Source organism: Equus caballus, chromosome 28 (assembly GCF_041296265.1).
Source record: "Equus caballus isolate H_3958 breed thoroughbred chromosome 28, TB-T2T, whole genome shotgun sequence".
Classification (NCBI taxonomy): domain Eukaryota; kingdom Metazoa; phylum Chordata; class Mammalia; order Perissodactyla; family Equidae; genus Equus; species Equus caballus.
In genome coordinates, this window is record NC_091711.1 from 21,462,053 (window position 1) to 21,487,110 (window position 25,058).

Sequence of the window (25,058 nt, forward strand, 5' to 3'; positions counted from 1 at the left end):
AGGTTGTTCAAGTTTGCAGAACTACTAAGTGGCAGAACTAGGATTCTAATAAGCTCTGCCTGACAACAGGGCCTCTAAGTTCTCTAACATGTCACTCTGGTTTGTAGTATGGGGATAGAGAGATGAAAATTAAATGGCATATGCTGTATGCATTTGATCTCCTTGACTTCCCTCGATAGGTATAAGAGGTTAGTGTTACTATTCTCGTAGATGGATGAATAAACTGAAGCTTGGAAATCAGAGTAAGTCCTATCTAACTTTCTAGACTAAGGTTTTACTTGGTGATAGTTTCTAAACAACTTTAGATTTCTTCGGCCATAGTGTACCACATGAGTTTTCATAACTTGGTTTGTACATGCATACGAATGTTTTCAATTCTTTGAATCTCAGACAAAGGGGATTTGCCTAGGGTGGGTAAGAGTTGATGAAATGGGAGAAAGTATGGAGTTGGAGGGTGGTTGGTAGGATTCCTTCTTAAGTGTTAATTTGGGCCTCAAAATTTGAATGGGCATTACTGAATGGAAATCACATAGTCTTTTATTTTATTTCTTTATTTTTAATATGCCTTAGGTCTTCTGTATGGGAAAAACAATAGAACAAGACAATATAGGCATGCCTCATTGGAAATAGATTTCCAGCATCTAGGGTTGAGTGCAGAACAACCTGGTGTCTCAGAGATTGTTTTCCACAGAATGAAGTCCACCCTGCTAGAATCAGTACTTGAAAATGGGGCCTTCCCATGGGAGAGGCTGGTTGTACTGTTGTCCAGCTGTTCACAGACGCTTCCACCAAGCAGGGATTCACCCTGAGTCATTAAGTTAATGGCTTGGCTGTCACCTTGTGATTTATCGGTGGAATTGCTCCTCTGAGTGCAGAGTATATAAAAGGATGATCAGCTCATAACTCATGCTGTTGCATAGTGTCAGTGATCATGGATAAGATGAACCCTTCGGAAAACAAGTCGTTAGTAAAATCATAATGCTTTCTGTGCTGTACTACATGCCATGATGCAATCTTGTGGATAGTGTGGCATGAACTATCCGAGTACAATTTAGCCTTTGTAAACAGAAAATGCGGTCATGGAAATCCTGAGAGATTATTTGGGCCGTTGGATTTTGCTTTAGGGCATCTCATGGTCCTTATGTTCAGCATGAATTCCCAGGTTGGGGGTTTAGTTTGGAGTTTAAAAAGCAGATCATGCCTTTTTCTCTTTGCAGTGACATTGGATTATAGACTGACCTCTGAATGTGCCTGAATAAAAGCAACTCAGAATTTGGGAGGATCGTTGGATTATGATAAAGCTTTCAGGATAACTCCAAGCGCCTCTACAGCAGCCAAAGGATTTTCAGGGCCACAGAGACACACAGTAACTGGCTCCAATTCTTTTCTCTCTGGCTTATAGCCTCTGAAGAAGCTTAATAATTAAAGAGGTCCACCATCAGAGAGTTTTTAAGGACTTCCATGTAACTGCTTGTTTTGGCCCCATCTAAATACCTAACAGATTCCAGAGAAAATTAAAAGGGACAATGATCTAAAAAGATTTTTAGGCTAGAGTGTATATAATAATATCCTTGTTGCTTATTTAGAATGCAGGAATTAGACTACAGAGCTATAGATGGATCCATTAGCATGTACTTGCTGGTCAAGATTGTGGCACACCCATCCCTTCATGGAAAGAGACTCACTCATGTTAAGCCACCCACAAATACTTTCCTTGGTTTATTCAGGACTTTTGCCTACATTTACATGTTTTTCTCTTACAGACCACACAGCATGTCTTGCGGGTCAGGACACTTGCGTCCTCCTGGAATGTGCGTCTTCTGTCCAGATTACCCAAGTCTGACCATTTCAATTTCTCAGATGTAATAGAAAAGACTTGCCTGAGAATACAAGTCAGGTTTGATAAAACCATTTTCAAAGGATCCCTCTAAGTCAGGTAGCATTTGAGTATACAATAATTGCTTTAAAATACATTTGCCAAATGGATTGGTAATTATTGCCTATTTGGAGTAATTTTTCCTATTGTGGAGAGGGATAGAATAGTCTGACTAAGCCCAATTCTATTGAAAAGGAGACTCTTTTAACCAACTCCTCTTACTCGGATTTGATGCTTACCTGTACTAAGTAGCCTTCTAAGATGTCCCCAATTATTCCCAAGTCCTGGTGTCCAATCCCTTATGTAATCCCATCCCCTCGAGTATGGGCTGGTCTTCATGACTGGCTTCTAACAAATAGGATATGGCAAAAGTAATGGGATATCACTTCTGAGATTAGGTTATGAAAGTGTGTGACTTCCATGGCATTCTTTGTTCATCTCATTCACTCTGATGAAGCCAGCTGCCACGTTGCAAGCTGCGCTATGGAGAGGCCCATGTGACAAGCAGATGAGGGTGGGAAGCCTTTGGCCAACAGCCAGTAAGTTGTTGAGGCCCTTAGTCAAACAACCTGCAAGACTCTGAATCCTTCCAACAACCACTGAGTGTGCTTGGAAGTGGTTTCTGCCCCAGTTAAACCTTGAGGTGACTGTGAAATCAAAGGTGATAATTTGATTGCAGTCTTGTGAGTGACCCTGAGCACTATTCCTGGTGCAAGAGAGGGATCGATTTCCCCTTAAAGCATGCTTATTGAATGAAGGAGGACCTTATACTTGAACAAAACTCAGGATACTATTATCAGACAAAAAGGAAGTGGATGCAGGGTAGCAAAGCCCAGCAAAGTCCTCTGTAATGGACAATAAGCTCTTTCACATTGGGATGGGAAAGTGTCTGAAGTTCTTTCAGTTTCTTATATTTGGTGCAAGTAGAATGAAAAGTATGGCCTCTAACTATATGCTAATAAAGGAAATGGCTGTTTCTCCTGTTGAACAGCCAACAAGTTTAGTGTACTAAGACAGGGAGGCAGGTGGGTCCATTGGACTGGTGTCTATGAAGGCCCTGGTACCCATACAGGTGCAACCACAAGTCGACATGTGACTTGAGACTTTTACTCTTCTAGGCCTCTGAAGTCAGATAGTTTCTTACTTTAAACTTTTCACCTTCCTCTGAGATAGGTCGGTATACACAGCATAGGTATGGGTTATCTATTATAAGCCTCTGAATATGTAAGAAATTAGAACATTATGCCATTTTGTGAGCAATGAATAACCCAACGGCTGGTAAAAGGAGCCAAAGCTATTATTTCTTCCATGAATGATTGAGACAGGATCATAATTAATCAATAGGAGGGAAGAAATCCTCCACACCAACCCACAGGTGACCTTCAACAGAGAAAATGGGTTTTATACCATAAATAAACTTAATAAGTAAAATGAACAGGAAGTGGCTAATTGTTTTTTTTTTTTAAAAGATCATCTGATTATCTCTTACTGATTATATAAATGCCAGAGAGCAATTTTAAGTATTCTAAAGATAACCAGAATAATTTACAAATGCCTTTATACAGAGTAGCAAAGGAGCGTTGTGCCCAGTGAAAAAGCATGCTGACCTTGCCAAGAGACCTTTCTAAATTAACTTGTGAGAAAGAGCACAGATTCTGTTATACCCTCCTGTCATTGACCAACAGTTAAGAGTTGATAGCTAATTCTTATTTCTGAATAAAAATATTAAGAATACTTTTATAGGAAACATTCAATTAAAACAGAAAAATCTCATTAGAGTGTTACAACTGATCTTAGGTCCTTCATCATGAATTCAGACTCTGGAGTTAGATATTCTGAGATCAGATCCCAGTTCTAGGACTTAAGATCTTGTGGTTTTGGCAAGTCACTGGATGTCTCGAAGCCTTGGTTTACATATCTATAAAATGAGGACTAAGACCACCTACCTGATAGATCTGTTGTGGGAATTAAATTAGGGAATGCCCAAGAAGCCCTCAGTATAATGCCTGGCACTTAAATGTTCAACAGCTGTCATCTCTTAAAGTGAGTCTTTTCTGTTTGCTAGCTTCCAGGTAGGAAATCACATGAAATGTCCTACTTCAGGGATCCATATCATAGATTAACCAGTTTCTCATGACTCACCTTCACCCACTCAATGAACAGAAATACGTATCATCACAGGACTATTTGACCTGGTTTTGTTCACCCTGTCCTCATTATCCCTCACAGAGCTTGACCCATGGTAGGCATGTAATGAGTATTTACTGGTGCCGTAGTCTGGGTAACCGCGCAGCTGCTCTGGTCTGGTGGGTGGTGGCAATAATGCAGCTGGTCCCACTCTGGCTGAGGGGTGGAATGTGTTGTTTTAACTTGTTGCACATTTTCCTTTTTACTGCCTGGAACTTTGACCATGCCTACGTGTTCCCCTCAGTCTTCCCACCTGAGCCAACCCACCCACGTACCTCCGTTATCCATTAACAAACTCTCTTATTTCCTTCAATATCGTGTTTCAAATATGGTCTTAGCATAACCAGAGCAAGTGGGCTTCAACCATTGCTGGAAAACATTTTTATAACTACAAAATAATTCCTGATCTTTCATTTCTTTCTCACCTTTCAAACCAGAGATCTTTACTTGCAGGTGACAAAATTTTACAATTGCATTTTTTCCGCAATTTCTATAGTGAAGGAAAAGAGCTGACATTTCTGAGTACCAGAAATGAGGCAGCATTGCACTAGGTGTTTTAACATAAATTACGCAATTTAGTACTCCTACTAACCTGAGGGATGGAGCAAGTATTAATATTTTTATTTTATAATCCAGGAAACTGTGGTTCAGAGAACCTAAATAAATTGTACAAGGTCACAAACTACTAAGAGCCCAGCCTGGGGTCCCCACAGAGTTCTACAAGGTTCCAAAGTCAGGCTTTTCCACCCAATTCTCTGCCTCCGCTCTATTGTACGCTTTTGATTATTTTCATCACATACTCTAGTCATCTTAAAGCACAGGTCAAATGTTGCACATTCTTTTATGCCCAATGTTTCTGACTTTGTTAAAAATGTTTCTCTTTTTTCGAGTGCAGAGGTTTCACCAGTATTTTAGAAGTAAAATGAATCTCACAAGTCCTCAGGGAGAAACTGCAGTATAAAGTGTAAGAGCACAGCATTTGGAATCAGACAGACATGATTATCAGCCGTGTATTCTCGGGAAACGTACTTCATCTTTCTGAGCCTCAGCTTCTTCGTCTGTAAAATGGGGATTTTAATACCTAACTCAGGGTGGGTTTTGAGATGAAGAGAGGTAATTCCCATAGAGCACTCTGCACGAGATTCTAACAGTATGCTCCTCTCAAGACCCAGGGTTCTGACCCAAGCACTGCATGGCTAGGTTGAGCCATTCTTGAAACACACATGGTCCTCCTGTCTCAACTCCTCAAAGTAATGAAATAGGTACAGTGTGGTGTGAAGACAAGAGAAAAAGTACCCATTCCAAAAGGGTGAGTTTTGGTGCCTAAGTTTTTCAGTAGCTTCTGGATTGCAGATGCCTTCAAAAACTTGAACTTTGTACTTACAAATGTACAAAGACTTGATGCAAAGTGGAAACAATTATCTATAAACATTCTAGCAATCTATGAGGCCAACTAGTTTTACCCAGTTCTAGTTTTCTTCATGCGCCAGCTAATAGAAATGAATATGAGCTCTGCACTAGTTTATCTACTTTATGTCTGTATAGATGTTTGACTTTTAAAATCACAAATGTCAGTAGAAAAATTTCTTGTCTCTTCCATAATAAACAGCAAAGTGCTTCTACAACTCCAATGAAGAGCTATTTTTGAGCAAAGATAAATAAAACAACCTTCTTTATTTAGCATTTGTCTATAGCAAGATAAGAGAGAGAAAAAGAGAGAGCATGCACATTTTTTTTTAAAACAGTCTATCCATTTATCATGAATTTCTTTCTCTCAGCCACTTTATAGGTCCTAAATTTGGAGGCACAGAGTTTAGACAAAAAACAAATTTTTCTACAAAAAAGACTATACCGTCTCCTATTTGTCTAACTTTGGAAGAAGATGAAAATCTCTTAGCAGGTGATACCCACAGGCTGAGTACATGTGGTTCGGGCTTTTAGAAGTGGCTTAAACTTCTTGCGCAAATGAAACTGATTCTCTGGAATGTGCCTCTCTCTTAGCCACACATCCTGGCTTGGGAAACTCCTACTCAGCTTTCAAAACACAGCTGAAATATCACCTCCTCTTTGGCTCTTCGGTGGACCATGCGGTAGATCAACTTCCAGGACAGTTGCTTGATGGGTCCCCAGCCTCCCGTAGCATCTAATGCAGCTCCTCTCACGCTCCCTGCCATTCCTAGTGGATGGTGAGCTATTTGAAGGCAGCCATTCTATTCAGTCCTTGTTCCCAGCAAATAGCCCAGGCATTGGAATATGCTTGTTTTATATACTTCACTGAAGGAATAATTGAAATATTCACTGATCTAGTTATCTTCTGTTTTAGCTTTTTGTTCTTTATTTTAGTTATTGGTTATTTCAGTTATTTGCTCATGATTCTGCTATTTGGGCAGGGCTTGGTGGGGCAGCTCTTTCTGTCTCGTGATTTGGCTAGGACAGCTTTGCTAGGGCTGGAAGATCCCAGGTGGCCTCAGCTGAAACAGAATAAAAGGTGGAGGTCTAGGTGGTTCTCTTTCTCTCACATCCTCTGGGGCTTCTCTCCATGTGGCCTCTCTTTAGTGGAGGAATTGATTTGTTACACGGAGGCTCAGGATTCAAGAGGGTGACAGTGGAAGATGCCAGCCTTCTTAAAGTCAAAACTCTCACTTTTATCTCCATTCTACTGTTCAGACAAGTCATAAGGCCAGACCAGATTCAAGGGGAGAGGGAAATCAATTGAGAAGGAATGGAAGGAATTGTTGGTGACCATTTTTGCAGACAATACACCACATTCTACGCTTGCTACCTCAGACCTAAGAGCTCTGCTGAGGACTAGAAGCTACTCTCTTGTCCCTAAATTATCTCTTTGTTATATACTGAATTCTTGCGGAAAACTTTAGAAATCCTATTTTGCATTAGCTTTTTTTCTTTGTGTGTGTGTGTTATTGTGGTTATTTGAATTTTCTCTGAAAATCTCCTGTAACAAGATTTCCAGGTTAAGCTTGTTTCTGAGAAGAGAAAATAATAACTGACTTGATTTTATGAGTATTCTCTTACACGTATATCCTCAGACTTTTGGCAGTAGTCAGATTGTGAGAAGTCATATAAAATAAAGTATTCTTTAAATTGGGGTCCAAAATGAAGGTTCTCTTTAAAAGTAAAAGGAGCATCTATAATACTAATTATAGGTACGACATCATATTCACCTATATTTCATTTTTGCCATTATATACACTGTCTTTTCCTCCCAAAGTAGTTATGATACCCTTTTCTTTTAAAGAAAAGTTATTTTGTAATTTCCTTTTTTTAACAAAATGCAAGCTACATAAAAATTAAGATGAAAGATAAAAGAAAACAATTGCACAATTACTCAAGTGCCACCTTAAGCTATTTGTTTTCCAAAGCTTGTTAAAAAGATGATTTCTTTAAAAGTAGAGGAAACTACAGGGTACATATAGTATTAGGGTTGGAAGAGAAAGGCCCCATCATCATCTTGCCCAACATCTTCATTCTGTTGATGAGGGATGACTCTGGAAGTTACATAATGCAATATATGAAAAGTCAAGAAAAACTATTACTTAGAGAAATGTGTTAAGATGAAAAGCCACAGAAACCCATCTTTGAAGTGTTATTTAACTTTGCATGTTACCAGTACCCTGGAGAAAAATGGGAAGATACATATATGAAGGCAATTAAAATCCTTGTAGTTAAATAAATACCTTTAGCAAGAGAGCCTTAAAATTCTGGTTCCCTTTACCCTTGAATAATAGCTAGATAAGGAGTCACTGTTTTAAATGCAAATTTTAATTTGGAAATGTTCACAATTTGTAAAAGTTACTCCATATTTGAAACCTAGAATGCCATTTGTTGATTTCAAACATACTGTTCATGTACACAACAGAACATGTATGCGTGTGTAACTGGCCACTCACTAGCTTCATACAGAACTTACTCTTTGATTCATTCACTCAACAAATGCTTATTGAGTTCCACTGATGTACCCAGTAACATTCTAGTCACTGGGGATACAGCAGTGAACAAAATAGATAGTCCCCTTGCTTGTATTGAGAATTTATATTCTAATGGGAGGCTTAGTATTTCTTACTTTGGAACGAAGCCTGAGTGAATGCTAAATATTCAATAACTTTACCATCTCTAAGGGTTGGTGCTGTGGAATAGGAAAATACTTAACCACTTTGTGAATTTGTCTTATACTTTCCTCATCAAACTATAACACTTCTAATTTACTAGCACTTTCTTTTCAAGGAACCAACGTTACAAAAATTTCATTAGACTAATTATAAATGTTGTTATCATCAATATTTATCATTAGTCCAGCAGAATTAATCCTAATATTAGAATGGTATAGAGAATTTTAGCATAGCACAGGAAAGAACTTGCAAACTCATGTTGGGCATCTCTGCCCCCTTTCTAAAAATATATTCATTCTTCAGGTTTCCCTCAGTAGTTTACTTATACTTTTATCACAACATTCATTCATTCAATTGTTGTCTGTGTATCTGTATTCATCATTAGATAGTGGTCTCTTCGAAAGTAGGACTATGCCCTATTCACTCCTTTATATCCATAACATCAACCTAAGTCATTCAGCAAATGTTTAAACAGTTGATATCTTATTTAAGAAATGATTCTATCAAAGATCATTGCACCTTGCAAATGCCTTGTGAGGCAGATAGTGTAGGTATAATTTGCATTTTATAGACAAGAACCTGAAATCACTGGAGGTTATTTATTATATGCTCAAAGCCACAGTGGAAGCGTTCTTGGACAAAGAACTTGAATTTACATCCTATGACTCCAAGTCCAGTGTTCTTTCTCTGAAACCACGTTACTTCACTGCATACATCTGTATATCTCATTGTCAGGGGTGTGTTTTTGTCACCACTCCCCATATTCCTATTTTTGTTTTCTTGCATCTCTTCTACTTGCTTAACCTTGAATGGACTCTTTAGCCTTTACCCTGATTCAGTAGCCATAGAGGAAGGGAGGCTAGAGGAGATAAATTGCTCTATTATTCTTCTTTAAATGTTAGTCACCAGTTTTTCTTTGGCTTGCAAACCTTTGATAAGTCTTAGGCAGTAGAGTCCCCTAAAAGAGTTCCAAGGTGAAGATTGTCTTATTCTAGCTTGAGCTTTGTGATATTTTTCATTATGTAATGACTGAGTAATTTTGAGTGAGGGGAGAGCACACTTAGAAGATCACAAAGCTGGCAACACGGACGAAGAGAAGAAAAGTTATAGGGATATTAATTAGGGGACAATTATAAGACAGGAACAAATAAACACAAGTTCTGACATGCTACATTGACTTACATTAAAAAGTGCAGAGAAAAAGGTAATCAAGAAGGAGGGAGATTGAGAAAAAACAGTGCACATGAGATAAGGAGATTTTTAGTTTTCATGGAGTAAGATCAAAGTGTAGTTCTTAGACCATCTCAGGTTCTGGTTGTCAAATCATGGTGGCATCCAAATATCTGATTTACTGACTCAAACTCTTGGAGTGGGGCCCAAGAAGACGCACTGTGTCTTCAGGTGATTCTCATATACACTAAAGTGTGAGAACCAATAGACAAAAGCATTTTTTGAAATATTATGTGCATATAAACTACCTGGGATCTTGTTAATATACAGATTCTGATTCAACGGGTCTAGAGTGGGACCTGAACGTGTGAGTTTTTAACACGCTCCCAGGTGATGCCAATGCTACTGGTCTGTGGACCACAATTTGAGTAGCAAGTTATTAGATATTGTGGTAGCCGCTGTGATATGTGTGCTATGGAAGGTGAGATGGAAAAAGTGGATTTTAAGAAGTTTCACTGTGATTTATAACAGAATTCTCCTTTGGCAGCTCATCAGGAAAATTTGATAGAGACTTCAAATACTTTTCAATGTTTTTGTGGGTGGGACTCTCCTTTGGACTGGCCAAGAGGCAGCTTGGTTCTATGCAATTTCAGTTGCAAAATTCTGGGTGTGAGACCAAGGAACTCCATGTCTTTCTGATGAAGCCTTCTGCCCTGCCTTTTCTTGCTTCAAATAGTTTGGAAAAAAATGTAAATGGATTTTTTTGTGTAGCTCATCATCCAGGCTAGTTTTTTAATGCTCATATGTTTTATTCCTGCCAATTAAGAGCAACAGCTGTCTTGCAGGGATGGTGGTCGTTAGGAAGTGACACAGCTGTAGGATTTAGATGAGATAACAGTTGTACAGCCAAGATCAGGCATCGCTGGAATGCAAAATGCCATAAGCCTGATTTATACCACATATCTAAGGAGGAAAAACTTAAACTAAAATCAACTAAAATAACAACTCACCCAATAGGGAAAACAAAACAAAATATCAACCCAGAGATGTTTAGCCCCAAAGTCAAGTTTTCTCAGACTATTTTAAAAACAAGATTAGGACTAAAAATTGACCTAGAGAGATTCCAATTATCTCAGTTGTCTACAGTGCCTGGAGTTATGAATTTGTGTATAAGATTTAAATATTTATGCAAAATCCACCCTCTTCTTGCTCAATACAATTTGACGTTTTCAAATCCCTAGGCCATATTGTGTGACAAGGAGGATGAACTTGCTGAACACAAAAACAACGGTCAGTGACTAATATTTGGAAAGTGGTATTATCATAGTAAAAACATTACTTAACCAATGTAATAACTCAGCAACTCAATGGACTCTATATCGTTATTTTCTTCTTTTTTAACGTGAGGGTGGAACCATCATTGTATTTGGCATATTTCAAAAGGAATATAACGGTAATAATACAATTAATCATTACAATTAAATTCTGCTACCTAATGTTCCCTATACACGTCCCAAGATTTTTCAGACTTCTGCATCTGTCTTAATGCTCTTCCTCTTGGAATACATCCTTTTTCTCATCCCAGAACACCTAAATTCTACTCATCTTTTACAAACCATATCACATACAAATTCTCCATAAAGTCTTTTAGAATCCTCTCAACTGAAATTAATATATTCCTACCTTGAATTCCCATCACAGTTTAGCTGTCCATGTCTTATGCCACCTATATATTTCTTTTTGGAATTACAGTTACTTAAGCCCATGGTTTATCTTCTTTAATCCATAAATCCTTTGAAGCCAAGATCCATGTCTGCCTTGTGTTGGAACCTATTTTGTTCTATTGAATAAGGGCTGAATAAGAAAAAGAGTGTTGGTTGAGCAAACTCCCTTTGAGGTTCTGGGAGGGGAGCACACTTATGAATTCAGTTTTGATCATAGAAAAGGGACTGTAATTTAAGATAGATGCACAAGAAAGGGGGACAGAAGATGGGAAATCTTGCCCAGTCAGGAAGATCAGATAAATTAACCCAGACCATGAATGGGCTGACTGTTGTTGTAGTCTGGTCATATGCATGGGCTGGATGCTAAGCTTATTACTTCAGAGTTACTTAAATTTCTTAAGGGAGGGCACTGGGAGAAAATATTGCACAAAATGTTGGGTTTATACATGGAGGCACAGTATTTGTATTGTTACTGTTCCTGTGCCAATGCATAGTACCTATATTGCTAGTGCCAATTTTGCCAGGTTTGTTTGTCATTTGGCTGATCTTGAAATAGTCTAGTACATGTCTTTAGTAGGAATAGAAGTCATCTAGCTAGAATAGGTTGTTGCCACTCACCAAATGTAACACACACATTGTAGTTATAATACAATGTACAATATGCTAAGGGATATAAAGAATTAGTATGTGATTTAAGAGAGTAAAAAAGGAGTACCTTTGGCTGTGATGATGAAAGGGAACTCCATTCATTCATTCATTCATTCATTTAGTAGATAGTATTTGAGTTCCTGTATTTTAAGTCCTTTCCCTCTTGGAGTTTATGGTCTGGTTGGGAAAATATATATTAATCGATATAATCACAAAATAACTGTAAAACCACATCTATGATAATAATTTATGACATTATTGATGTACAGTATTTGACATATTATCTAGGACCTACTGAGAAAATGTTTAATAAATATCAGCTCTTCTAATGATTCATTTTTTATCTAAAGGAAATAGTGTTACAAAAGGTGTTCAAGCATGGAAATGAGAATGATCGGAGATATGTTTTCTAATGCTTAATCAGGAATTAATTTATCAGACTTGGAGCAGAAAGTGACCTGAATTGGAGAATTTCTCCCCTTTCAAATCCATACTACACATATCACAAACTAGGGCATCTGTAGTGGGAAGGGAGAGGTGGAAACATGTGTTAGACATGTACGGAAGCAGAGTTGACGTAGAATAACTAATCTGAAAGAGTGCAAAGGGATACAGAGATTTGGAGGATGGGAGGCCATGAAGATGGTGGTGATGTTGAAATAACTTGGGCACTTTTCACTAGGAGCAGGTTCATGAGGGGGATGATGGAGTACATTTGGACTCATTGAAGTTGAGATGTTGAGATTCCCGGTGGAGGCTTTCAGAAAGTGGGTTATTTTGGGGAGCCACTTGCGTAGAGTTATATTTAAAAGTCTTGGGGTCTATGAAATTACCTTTGAAGGACCACAGAAGAAAGGCAAGGAAAATTTAGGGATTCTTTTGGGGAGGAAAAAATGTCTGAGGAAGAGAAAGGAGTCCAGAAAGGTAGAACCATGAATGTGCAGGGTTCATGCAGCCATGGAAGACAAGGATTCTAAAGGACAGCAGTTTCAAATTACTGGGAAAGCTTGAAGTGAATGACAGCTGAGAGGGCTGTTGGATTTGGCCGTAGGAGATCATTGACAACCATCACAAAGACAACTGTAAAAAGTTGTATGGGGATGGCCAGGTTATCAGAGCCTGAGAAATACTCAGGATCTGGAAGGCAGTAAGCATGGACTTCTCTGAAGAGAAGTCGGGTGGCAAAATTAAAGAGCAAGGCAACAAAATCATTCAGGCTGAGGGAGTAGTAAAAGTGAAGCAAAGTTTTCTTAGAATGTAGGAGAGCTGAGCTAGGATCTGCATTGAAGGCCTGCAGGTGTTTTGCATGCTTTGGTTCTAGTCTTTGGCTAGATTAAATAATCTGAATTGGTGAGTTAACGAGATGAAATTGGAGCAGATACATTCTAATACGAACTGAAGCTGGTGCTATTCCGATTGGTTGTAGAAAATGATATAGTTACACTTCTAAGTTATCAAAACTGGCTGTAGAAAGGCAGACCTGTAGTGGTGGCTGTAGACCTGGCTATAGACATCTAGTGGTGGTCCATTCTACCTGCTAGTGATGGTACACCTTGGCCAGAAAGGTAATGCTCATGCTGGGCTCCTGGCAGTGGTAGTGAACAGAATAATAAAGAATTTTAATATTACACTGGCATTCTAGAGTGTCAATCTGATTATATCGCTATGAATGAACCCACAGATATGTGCCTTTCTAATTTTGATATGATGACATGAGAATTACTGACTCCCACTTCCGGTTGGAGCTGAAAGCAATATTCTCCAAGGCTGGGAGGATGTGTATTACATATGAGTGAATGTATGTGTGTAGTTATATATAAATATATATACACACATATAATAGCTACTAGTTATTGAATGCTACTGGGTTGAAGGCATGATAAAGGATGGCTTAGAAATATCATCTATAATCATCATCTCTGACTTACAAGATAGAGAACATTATCCTGCTTTTATAAATGAAGAAACTGGAATTTTAGAAGTTAAGTACATCGTCCAAAGTCACATAGCTAATGGGGAATTGCAGATGGGATGCAAACCCAGATCTGCCCTTCGCACTCTTTCACCTTTTTGGATGTATAAACAGGGGACAGACATAGGGATGGGGTATATTTTATAAGGGAGATGAGAAAGCTATTATTGGAAATTGTGTCCTGAATTGCATTGAATTCATGGAGCGACCTAGTTTTTCTTCATCTTTTATGGAACTTGTTGTTGCAGAAAGTTGATGTGGAAGAGACCTGAGGGAACTTCATGTCTGGAAACTGAGGCTAGAGATTTGTTCAACATCACCCAGACTGTTCATGGCTGAGTCCAGACCACAACAGGTCTGCCTTCAGGTCCTCAGTCTACTCTCCTGGATCTACCTTAAAATATAGGAAGAAACGCAAATTTGTAGATTTCTCAGTGATTTGCTTCCATCATTGAAAGGCTTCCTAGCATTCTGGGCAGAATCTCCTTGTAAACTTCAGTTGCCTTGAACTCATGTGGATTTTATTATGCTAAAGAGTTTTCTCAGTAGATTTCTGCCTATTATGTTTTGACTGATATTTCATTTTTCTTTTACAAACTGCACAATATAAGGGCTCTAAGGTGTATGGTGTAAAGGTAGTTATTACAATAAACAATGATGGCATGTCAAAGAGATTTATATTGGCAATTTAATTGGAAATGCTATTAGCATAAAACATTCCTCTTGATATGGGTTTTATGTTCCCCTTAAATAAGAGAGAGTAAACTTCTACACATTATTGTCAGCATCATACAAATTATAATAGATACTGCAATTTTTTATGCATGTTATTTTATTTAGGTAGCACTAGTGGTGATAATCCTTAGGGTAGTTTGTGTTTATCTAGAATAAAGTCTCAAAGCTTCTCAAAAAAGTTTCGGCTCCTTCTGAAAAGTGGCATTGGTCTGCTATTATATAAGGCACGATTGCTCCTTTCATTGTGGCTAAACTTTAGAAATAGATGCTGCAGAGATAAAATACCACCTGGGATATTTCTCCCTTAAAGCAGGACAGTAATTGTAACAGTCTTGGTGCTTTTGTAGGTTTATTTTAAACATTCCTAAAAAAAGTAGGGTTTGTAATTTTCCTTCAGATTACAAGCTGACATTTGAAAAAAAAAAAAAAGTAGCAGGAATGCAGCACTTCTGTGTGGTGGCAGCTGATAATTACCATAGTGTGAGTGGGGCTAGATATAACCCAGGCATTTTAAGAAACATGGCTGATTACAGTGCTTTCAGAGTTCTAACTCCATTTGAGAATTTTGCTTTGTTAGGCAAATTGAACTGTCTTGCTTCACCCATCTCCTCTCACTTCCTTCTGCTTTCCAACCAAGAGCCACCTTTCTGTCTTCAATTGCAAGGCTGTTCCCGGGAACAGCTACGTACAAAACTCAAAAATGAAATGTAGAAAATCTTCTAAAGGAAATCGTATGAAACGGATTCTCACCATGTGTAATGCTTCTGGATAGGCCCACTCTGCAATCACATTTTGTATCATTTAAGATGTTTACAGATTTTTTTTTTTAAGAGAAAGTAAAGAAATTGTTTTGTGGCTAATGTCAAAATAAGAAAATGCCACACTGGCTGGGCTGGGATATGTGCACACCCAGGGAACTTAGAGGGAGCTGTTAATCCAACTGTATGGGAAGAAGTGAGAGAAGGATGGTTCCCCATGAAGGGAAAATTGGAAGACTTCAAACACGTATTTTCAAGCACAGGCCTTAGACATACATAGTTTACTCTTTAAATTAATTGTACAGTTTAGTTGCCCAGTTCTGATGGCTGGTACAAAAACAAATGTGTGCATGGTGTGTATGTGGGTATACCTATGAGACAGAGAGAAAGAGAGAAAGACACATACTCACACACTTAAAGAGACGTTTCTGAGCACCTTTGGTCTGAAAATCAGTTGAAGATTCAAATTCACAAGAATGCAGGTTATAGTAACTGCTATTGCAGTGGAAGACTATTATTCAAGAATCATATTTTACATCACACATAAGAGTTATTATTTGTTCTAAGTAATTACCTATTTCTAGGAGTTGAGCCCAAGAAATGCTCCAAACCTCTCCTTCTGAGGATGTCTGAAAACACTTGCAATCTGGGACAAATCCAGGTTATTTGAAGTCCAAGGTCCTCTTAAAGAAAAAGAGTATCAAATTATGAACAGAAAGTTAGATCAGTCACCTTGGAAAGAGCCTTGAGGGGCACTGAAGTTGAACTTCATTAGTGTCACGGTAAACCATCTCCACTTGGGAAATGGTCTAGTTTATACAAGACCAAGGTGGAAACACACCCACATTTGATGATCCAGTGTTCCTTTCAGGGTCACCATAATATTCAGGGCAGAGTCTCCCTTGCCTTTATTGGCCACTTTCCTTCAAAGACAATCTTTTATCCCACCATGTCTGCCTCTATTAATTTCTACCCTCTCTCCTACCTAACTCATATAGATGGGACCCTGCTTCGTACCTCTATATCTGCTTCTCGAACCCTACATCTTCAATAAATTTACATTGTCCTGTGTTAATATAGCATTACCTTAGTGTTGTGGGCTGAACTGTGTCTCCCTAAATTCATATGTTGAAGCCATAACCCTCAACACTTCAGAATGTAATCGTATTTGGAGATAGGACGTTTAAGAGGGTGACTAAGTTAAAATGAGGCTGTTAGGGTGGGCCTAATCCACTTTGTCTGGTGAATTTATAAGAAGAGAAAATTTGGACACATTAAAGTGACACAAGGGGTGCACATGCAGAGAGGGATGACCATGTGAAGAGGCAGCAAGAAGGCGGTCATCTCCAAACCAAAACGAGAGGGCTCACAGGAAACCAACCTTACCAGCACCTTGATCTTAGACTTCTATCCTCCAGGTCTGTGAGAAAATGCATTTCTGTAGTTCAAGCTACCTCATCTGTGGTATTTTGTTACGGTAGCCTTAGCAGATTAATGTAGCTAGCTAGAATTTATCAAATAAACTGTCACTAACATCCTCCTTACCTCAATATGCTTAATAACACAGCAGAAGCTAAGTGACTATAGGCGCATCAAATATATTGGTCGAATGAAAGAACAAATGCTTGCATGCATGCCTGTATGCAATCAGAGCAGAGTTCAACGTGAATTTATGATGAAAAAGCATTCTCCTACTTTCTTCCTTAGGACAATGCCAACTAAAAGGAAAGAGTGTAGTGGCACAGGAAATCTATGTTTTAGAAGGTCTTGGTGATGACCAAATATATATGTTTTCATTGATTCCTTAAATGGCAGGAATTTAGAGAAATAAGAAGAGTCCAAAGCATTGAAATCATGACAGACATTCTTTTTCTGATGAAAGTAGCATCTACAAGCTTCAAGGCATACTTTTTACACGGTATTGTCCAGTGACCTGGCTATTTACCACAGGCCTCAGAGGTTGCTGTCTGAAATTATGAAAACTCCTTGAATGTAACAACCTACATGTAGGATCTTTATGAAGAAACTCTAGGAAAACTGGTTTAAGCAACCTACATCGCATGGGACATGGGACTAATCTGTGTCAGGAAGCCAATTTATTAATTGTAATCAGTTATAAATTACTATCCCTGTGAGTATGACAATTCAGGAGAAGTAATTTTGGTGTATGTGCTTCTTTGGTGAAAGCATGTTAGGAGTAAAGGGAAATAGTTGTTCTTAAGCGAGAGTTCTGTCTAGCCAGAGGTGCCTTCTGATGAATTGGTCTTCTATTTTCGAGAGAAATTTCATTTGTATTTGGAAACTGTTCATCCATTCATCTATTGTGCGATTTACTCATTTTATAAGTATTATTTACTGAGCCTCTACTATGGGCCAAACATTGTGCTAGGCATTAGAAATACGATGATGAACAACACTGCCATTATCGCTGTGCCTATAGAACTTCTATTTTAATTGTCATAGCTTAACTAGTAAATTGCATTTACTTTTCCCATTGATTAACAACCTTTCTCTTTCCTTTGACTCAGGAGTCCTGCTCGTTACTTTCTGTAGTGCTTATTTCTATAAATGTTTATCAAAATATTGTATACATCTAATAAAACCCTTTTTGGAAGAATAGTTCAAGTTTTCCATAAAAGCTTAAGGCATTCCAAATTCAAGACCTTGTGGCCCATACTCTAAAGCCCTGGGCATCATAACACAAATCAAAGTGACAGAAAAATGAATCTGAAATCTATCTTCGAATAAACACATTTATTTCATAGTTGGTCAAGGCGCAATTAAATATTGAGATCTATGTATTTTTCCCCTCATGTTGGAAGGAGTCTACTGGACTAACTCTCTAAAAGCAGAAAAAATTCTAAGCTCTAGGGGTTTCCATGATCAATATTTGAACTTATGCTTTATCTCTCTATTTACATCAAATTAAGTGAAATTTGTGCTTGCCTAAACTCTATGCATCTATGTCAAAGACACCTTTTCTCTTCTCATGACTTCCTTGCCAACTAGTGACTAAGATTACCAAGATTGAATTTACTAAGATTGAATTATCTGACTTTGACCAGTCACAGTCCTACTTCTTGATATTCACACACATATAAAATCATTGGCTAGTCTATGATATTAGAAGAAAAGAAAAGAACACATCTAATTTCAAGGCACTTCATATCTTCTGGGTTGAGTCTATAGATTTTTGTCCAAGGAGTGAGCTTGTAAAAGAACTGCCTGAGGTGGAAATGTATGAAGGCAAAGATCTACAGAAGCAGCGCTTTATCTAACCACATCACCTCTCAGAAGCCATGACCTCTGTGAATTGGATAAAGTGGGCTGTATGGCAGAATAGCCTGAAGGGTACAAAAACTAGACATCTGAAGAGACTTTCTTGTTTCAAGGATATACCTAACCTACTTTAAAAATATTCCTTTAATGGGGAGTTTAAAGGAAGTTCCTTCCTATTATGAGGTCAATGATTCCCTAGTTACATCTTCCCTTTGTCATTTTTGGTGACTTAAAATGGAATATTGTGTTATTGTCTCTAAAAAGAAGCTTTTTCCTTTGGTTTGCAAATAAATTAAATATTTCAAGAAGGCCAATTCCCTGCTTTTAAATACTACCTACATATAATTTCTTATTAGAGGCTGAACTAAGATTTAAAAATGCTACCATGATGCACATAAATACTATCGGCAAAGCTTTTATGGTTACTGATGACACTATAAAAATACACCTTCATTTTAAGAACTCTAGAAGATTGTACATCTGCATAGCTTCAGAGTTCCATGCTTTGTGGGGGAAGAACTGATGGGGAGGATGAGATCATTATCTACTTCTATCCTGGTTTAAATTTGTGAGAAGACTGATTAGAAGGACTTTTCCTCACTGTAGTTTTACTATACACGGTTTTATTACCATCATAAGTTCATTAGACACACAACTGTCCTTGTAAAGGAATTTTCAAAATAATCATTGTTTAATCATATATATTTGCTGCAATGTACCTCTCTTCAAACACTTAGGGGATGAACATTTTATATTGGTTTTAAATTTTATTGGTTAAATAGCCATGGAAGACATGCACAGATAAAATCATTTCGAGGGCCTTTGGTCTCTTGATTTTTAAAGTGCTTTAATCACATGGTTGGAAGAGCCCTAGCCCAGGGAATTGTGGAACTGGGTTCTACATTTCACCCGGGCTACTTGCTTGCTGCGTGGTGTGATTATGACCAAGCCACTGGACTTCTCAGAACCTTAGTCTCCTGTCTGCAAAACGAGAACATGGCACTTCTGTCTTTGCTCTTGAAACTCATCCAAATCTACAAGTCTATGACTTTCTTTGAGAGAGTACTAAGACACACAATTGCATACCATATGTGATTTTATTTCTCCTTCAGCACAATGAAGCACCTTCTGGACAGTGATTTTGCTGCATTAGTTTCTGAGGATTTTTAGTACTTTCATAGGGTATAATCAGAGTTTCAGAAGGTTCCATACATCTATGCTGAAAGAGATTAGGCTCAAGAGGACATAGTCTTTGGCTCATCATCCTTTACTGATTTAGCTTACTGAAATGCAAAAGAATGAGCTTCCATGCAGATTTATGTGAAACCATCTATGGAGGGACGGAAATTCATTCAAAATTTGATTATACTTAGTCTCAACCTTAATCTAGCTCTTGAGGGTAGGGCAGGGAGCAGCACTGCTTGGTTTTAATCTATCTATTTGCTTCTACCTGTCTTTATAAACAAAATTCAACATACTACTTATGAGAACATTTGAATACTGCACTTAAGATGATTATTTCCCTCTATTTGTTTATGCATTTTGTGCTATTTCTAGGTACTTAAAATATATCCATTAAAAAAACAGCAATAGCAAAGATCATTTTCTTGGAGTTTATATTCTAGTGAGGAAGCAGGGGAGGCTGACAATTAATAGGTGTAAGAAAAATTAAATAATGTAGTACGTAATCCTATATCACATATAATATAGTATGGGACAAATGCAATGGGAAAAACAAGAAAAAGAAAAAAGTAGAAGAGGATTAAGGGGATTAGGGTGCTGGGGAGGTACTTTGAAATTTTAAGTAGGTTTTGCAGGTAGGTTGCATAGAGATGACGTTTGAACTTGAAGTAAGCAAGAGAGTGAGCTATGTAGGTATTTAGAGGAAAAATGTCCCAAACAGAGGGAACAGGAAATTTAAAAACTCTTAAGTTGCACAGTGCCTGGAGTGTCAAGATATGTCAAGGAGGCTTGAGCAACTATGGCAGAAGGAACAAAGAAGAGGCAAGGGGAAGATCATGCAGGGCATTAGCTGAACGTTTCCCATTTGCTTCTCCAGATCTGTTCTTTTCTCCTCTTCACCCTGTTTGGTGTGCCAGAAGGCAGACATGGATGGACTATATTAACAAGTCCCTTTGTCCACCAGCTTCCAATGGGGTTTAACGACTGTGAGTTATAGGCCGGAGGAAAGTGAGGCCAGGAAATTTCGTCCCCTGGCTTCCTCCCTGCTGGGTTGTTGCTTGTTGACTTTATACTTTCACCAAAGGCCACATTTCCTGTCAGACAGCCCTCTCCATGAAGTCATTCCCCTGGGCTCACATAATTGCTTTCTCCTCCTGCCCCATTGGGACTAAGGATGCTAACAGCTCTCCACTGTGGCTAGCCTCAAGGTAGTGCACCATCTATAATTGATTTTTTTCATGCTCACCCTTACTTTTGTAAATAGTCTCTTTCTTTATTAAACTCCCATCAATTAGCAGTTTAATTTTGCCACCTATTTTCCTTCTGGGACCCTGATAAAGGTGTTGTGGACCATTATAAGGATATTTCCATTTATTCTGAGAGAGATGGGGAGAGATACAGAAGAATGACTTATATTCTAAAAGAATCAGTTGAGCTGCTGTGCAGAAAATAGTCCGTAAGAGGTCAAGGCTGAAGCTGGGCGAGCAGTCAGGAGGCTATGCTGTAATCCAGGGGAGACACATTGTATTTGCATCCAGCTAGGGAGGCCAGCTATTCTGAATCAATACTCAATCTCAGATGCATCTCACAAGCCCTGATAAGAAACCATAAACTTTCACCATGGCCTGAAATCCTAGATGGCTTATAAGAAGCAATTTCTCCAGGTCAGCTCCAGTTCTGTTGAAACAACTCTTGTGTATTACTAGTAGGATAATTAGTGATTGTAAATAGAATTAAGTACCTGTCACTTATTAAATGGCATTCTATTTTTCTTCACAGGTCATTTGCTCTCTACTTCAAAAATAAAATGTATTTTTTAAACATTTTTTATTGTTCTTTTTAAAAAATTTTATTTTCTTGTGGTAAGAACACAATATGAGATCTATCTTTTTAACAAATTTTTAAATAAAATACATTATTATTGAATATAGGTACAATGTTGTACAGCAGATTCTAGAGTTTTTTCATCTTGCTTAATTGAAAGTTGATGCCCGTTGATTAGTGACTCCCTATTTCCTCCTCCTCCCAGCTCCTGGCAACCACCATTCCACTCTTTAATTCTATGAATTTGACTATTTTGAATATCTCATATAAGTGGAATGTAGCACTAATCTTTCTGTGACTGGCTTATTTCATTTAGCACAATGTCTTGAAGTTTCATCCATGTTGATATGTATTGCAGAATTTCTTTCTTTTTTGAAGGCTGAATATTATTCCATTGTATGTATATACCACATTTTCTTTATCCATTCATCTGTCAATGGATATTTAAGTTCTTGTTTCCACATCTTGGCTATCGTAAATACTGCTGCAGTGAACAGGGGAGTGTTAATTCATTTTCCCAACAAATATTTTTGAACGTCTACTATAGTTTTTTCTAGGTGAATGTTTTAAAATTAAGGAGGATGGGATGGCAGTGGGCGGGGGGCAGGTATTACTTGAATATACATCAAATTTCAAACTGAAAAGACCTGTGACAGAAAGATATAGGAGCGTTGAGAGGCTGTAACAAGCATAACTGACCATTTGACAGAATTCCATGGAAGACTTCTCTTGCAAAGCGATATTTGTTTTACAACATATAGAACTATGTTGTACTTATAGTAGTAACAGATACTTTCACGAAGAATAAGAGTTTTCTGATACTTGCTAAAAAAGAATTCTTTTAGTAATTCTTTCTCTTGGTTTATTTGAACATGAATAGAGGCTACTTACCTGGTTTGATCAAAGCAATTGAGGCTGAATATCATCTACTTGCCCATGGTTGAGTTGTGGCCCCGAGGTTAGACTCAGGTGGTGTTCCTCTAACAGACTAGTGTGTAATGAGTTATGCACATGACTTGTTTCCTCCTGGTAAATTGTGTTGGTTCTGAAGGAAGGGGACAGAATTTCCACATATTGAGTATAAACTCTGTTCCAGGCACCATTCCAGGAATTTAATGCAATCACTCTTCTTTTTTTCCTCACAGACAACATCTAGTCTGTCACCACTACCATGAAAAATACATCCCCAATCTGATAACCTCTGCTGTTTCCACTTTAGTTTAACTCTGCATCATCTCAAATGTACACATGTATAATAGTCTTCTAACTCATCTTCCTGTTTCTGCTCAGGTATCCCCATAATCGATTCTCTACATGGCAGCCAGAGTGAGATTAAAAAGTTAATCAGAGGCTGTCACCTCCTATTCAAGATGCTGGATGGTCATCCCTTGACTTTCCACCCATCTCTGATTGCTCTCAGTCTCTCTCACTGTGATCTGGCCTATTGCCATTCTTGGCAGACTCTATGTATGTTCCTGCCTTGGAGTCTTTGCGCTGGCTGTTGCTTCTGCCTAGCCACACGTATGCTTCACACAGATGATCACATAAGTCACTTCTTATTCAGGTTTCTCCTCCAGTTCTCAGAGAAGCTTTACTGATTGGCTCATTCAAAATACCAAGTTCTCCCCTCAGTCCCTCACCCTTGTGCTCAGACTCCTTGCTCAATTTGATTTTTCTTCATAGCCTTTACCATCTTGAGTGTAAGGCATGTTAATTTGCATAGTTTTCAGAATATAAGTTCTGTGAGGACAGAGACATGTTCTTTGTTTTAGATCATTTCATATTCTCAGAACCAAGCATGCTGTCTGGTACATGACAGTATTCTAGAAATATTTCCAAAGTAACTGACTGACTGAATTGTCTTATTCAAAACTCTTCGCCTGTGATGATCTTCAGAGGTGAGCGCCAGAAATCCAGAACTGCCTCTTAGTACTGTTTGTGCCCATTTTAGTGCCTTGAACATAGTACACATTTAGCAAATATTTCTTGAATGATAAATGAATATAGTCATGAGCATTAGACTCTGAAAATGGAGAGGCAGTACAAGTTTATAAGTAAGTGTGTGGTTTTTGTCGTTAGACCTGGTTGTTTGAATTTTAAATCTGCCGCTTGCTTTGTCAGATTGAGCAAATCACTTAAGTTCTCTGATCCTGGGTTTCCTGACCTTAAAAATTAGGTTAATAAGACTAGCTTCATGGGGAGGGTTGTTGTGAGAATTAAATAAGATGAGGAATGCATGCAGCAGTGGATCTGCATGCGTTATCAATAAAATAGTCCTCCAGCTTGGGGTAAGTGACCTCCTTGGCCCCTTGGGTTTTCTGCAGCAGAGTAGTTATCTCAATCAATATTTTCTATTCGTCTGTTCCCCTAGTAGGTTTTAAGCCTCTAGAGGACAAGGACTTACTTTTATTAATCTTGACTAAACCAGTACATTGCAGAACCAGTACACTGAAGGTCCTCAACGAAGCTGTTTCAAATTGAATAGGACTGAATTAGAGGTGATAGCCCTTATTCCAGAAGAAGAAGAGCACTGTAATGTTGAGCAGCGTCAATTTCAATGAGTCCTTAATAAGTATTGATAAGGCACAGGCACCCACCTACAGACACGTTTGCAAAAATTATTAGCAAGATCCATTCTAGACAAGCTACAAACTTGGGGTCCTAGTTGTGGTGGTGAAGGAGAAGAGCGAATGAGGAGAAGCGAGCAGCACCTGCTGAAGGAGAACCTGCCTGGGTGCAAACCTTGTCCCCTTCTCTGCCACTATTCGCTTTTGCCACAGCCAGCTTCCTAAGACTTCAGTCGGATCTCTTTGATCACTTGCAAGGTAGAGCCAGTTGTATCAGCTGAAGTAGTGGAAATTTCTATTCAGCTTATAAATAGTTGAAGAGCCTGTCTTGGTGAAACGTGAAACGCGCAAATATTCCATTTTCTCTTGGGAGGGAGGATGGGGATTCGGTGTAAGATGCTGTCACGTCAGCTGTGTCAGGGCTGCTGTTCATGAGGGCACACAGCTATAAGTTATTCATGAGAACATAGCAAACAAAGACTTAACCTTAGCAAGTAATGAGCATTCTTCTCCTGAGGCTTGTTCTCCAGCTGGGAGCTGAGGCCTGTAGGGTGACCCTGTCAGAAGCAAAATGGACCTCATATCCTTCAGGGTTGGTATACTTTGCAAATACAAAAATGATGCGCTGAGCAATTCAAGGGCGCTCCAGGGAACTTTATGCTCTCCCTACAGACAAGGGGTGGTTTTCATTCTTCCTTTTCCAAGGGAAGTGGAGAAGATTCTTTCAGTGATGATCACATTTTGGCTGGCTGGATATCAGGTGTTTTTTGTTTATTGTGTTTTTTTCATGGGTTTCTTCTTATTATCTTTTGCTCATATATTCATGTCTTTATAATTAAAAGATCTGAGAGAAGAGAAATTTCTCATAGTGTTATTTAGTTCTTTTATGTACAGTTATGATTATTCATAGACAATGTCATTTCACAGAATGAATGAGGATTTGTAGGAAGGAGTCCTTTCTCCTTTTTGGCCTTTGTCTTGCAGGGGCTCTGGAGCCTTCAGAGTGGAT

General features: G+C 38.4%; 1 long non-coding RNA gene across 2 annotated transcripts in view; it reads right to left on the bottom strand.

The window, feature by feature from the left end:
* Positions 1–9,052: 9,052 nt before the first annotated feature.
* Positions 9,053–25,058, bottom strand: part of LOC111771087 (uncharacterized) — a 70,505-nt gene continuing 54,499 nt past the window's right edge. Inside the window, exons 3-6 of one of the 2 annotated variants that reach the window (XR_002804716.2) lie at positions 15,772–15,880; positions 11,800–11,909; positions 11,044–11,214; positions 9,053–10,282 (exon numbers count right to left, since the gene is read on the bottom strand). This is a non-coding gene — a long non-coding RNA (uncharacterized lncRNA). Of the gene's footprint in view, positions 10,283–11,043; positions 11,215–11,799; positions 11,910–15,771; positions 15,881–25,058 lie in introns of those variants that run through there. The other variant, XR_011433485.1, reaches the window with a different exon arrangement.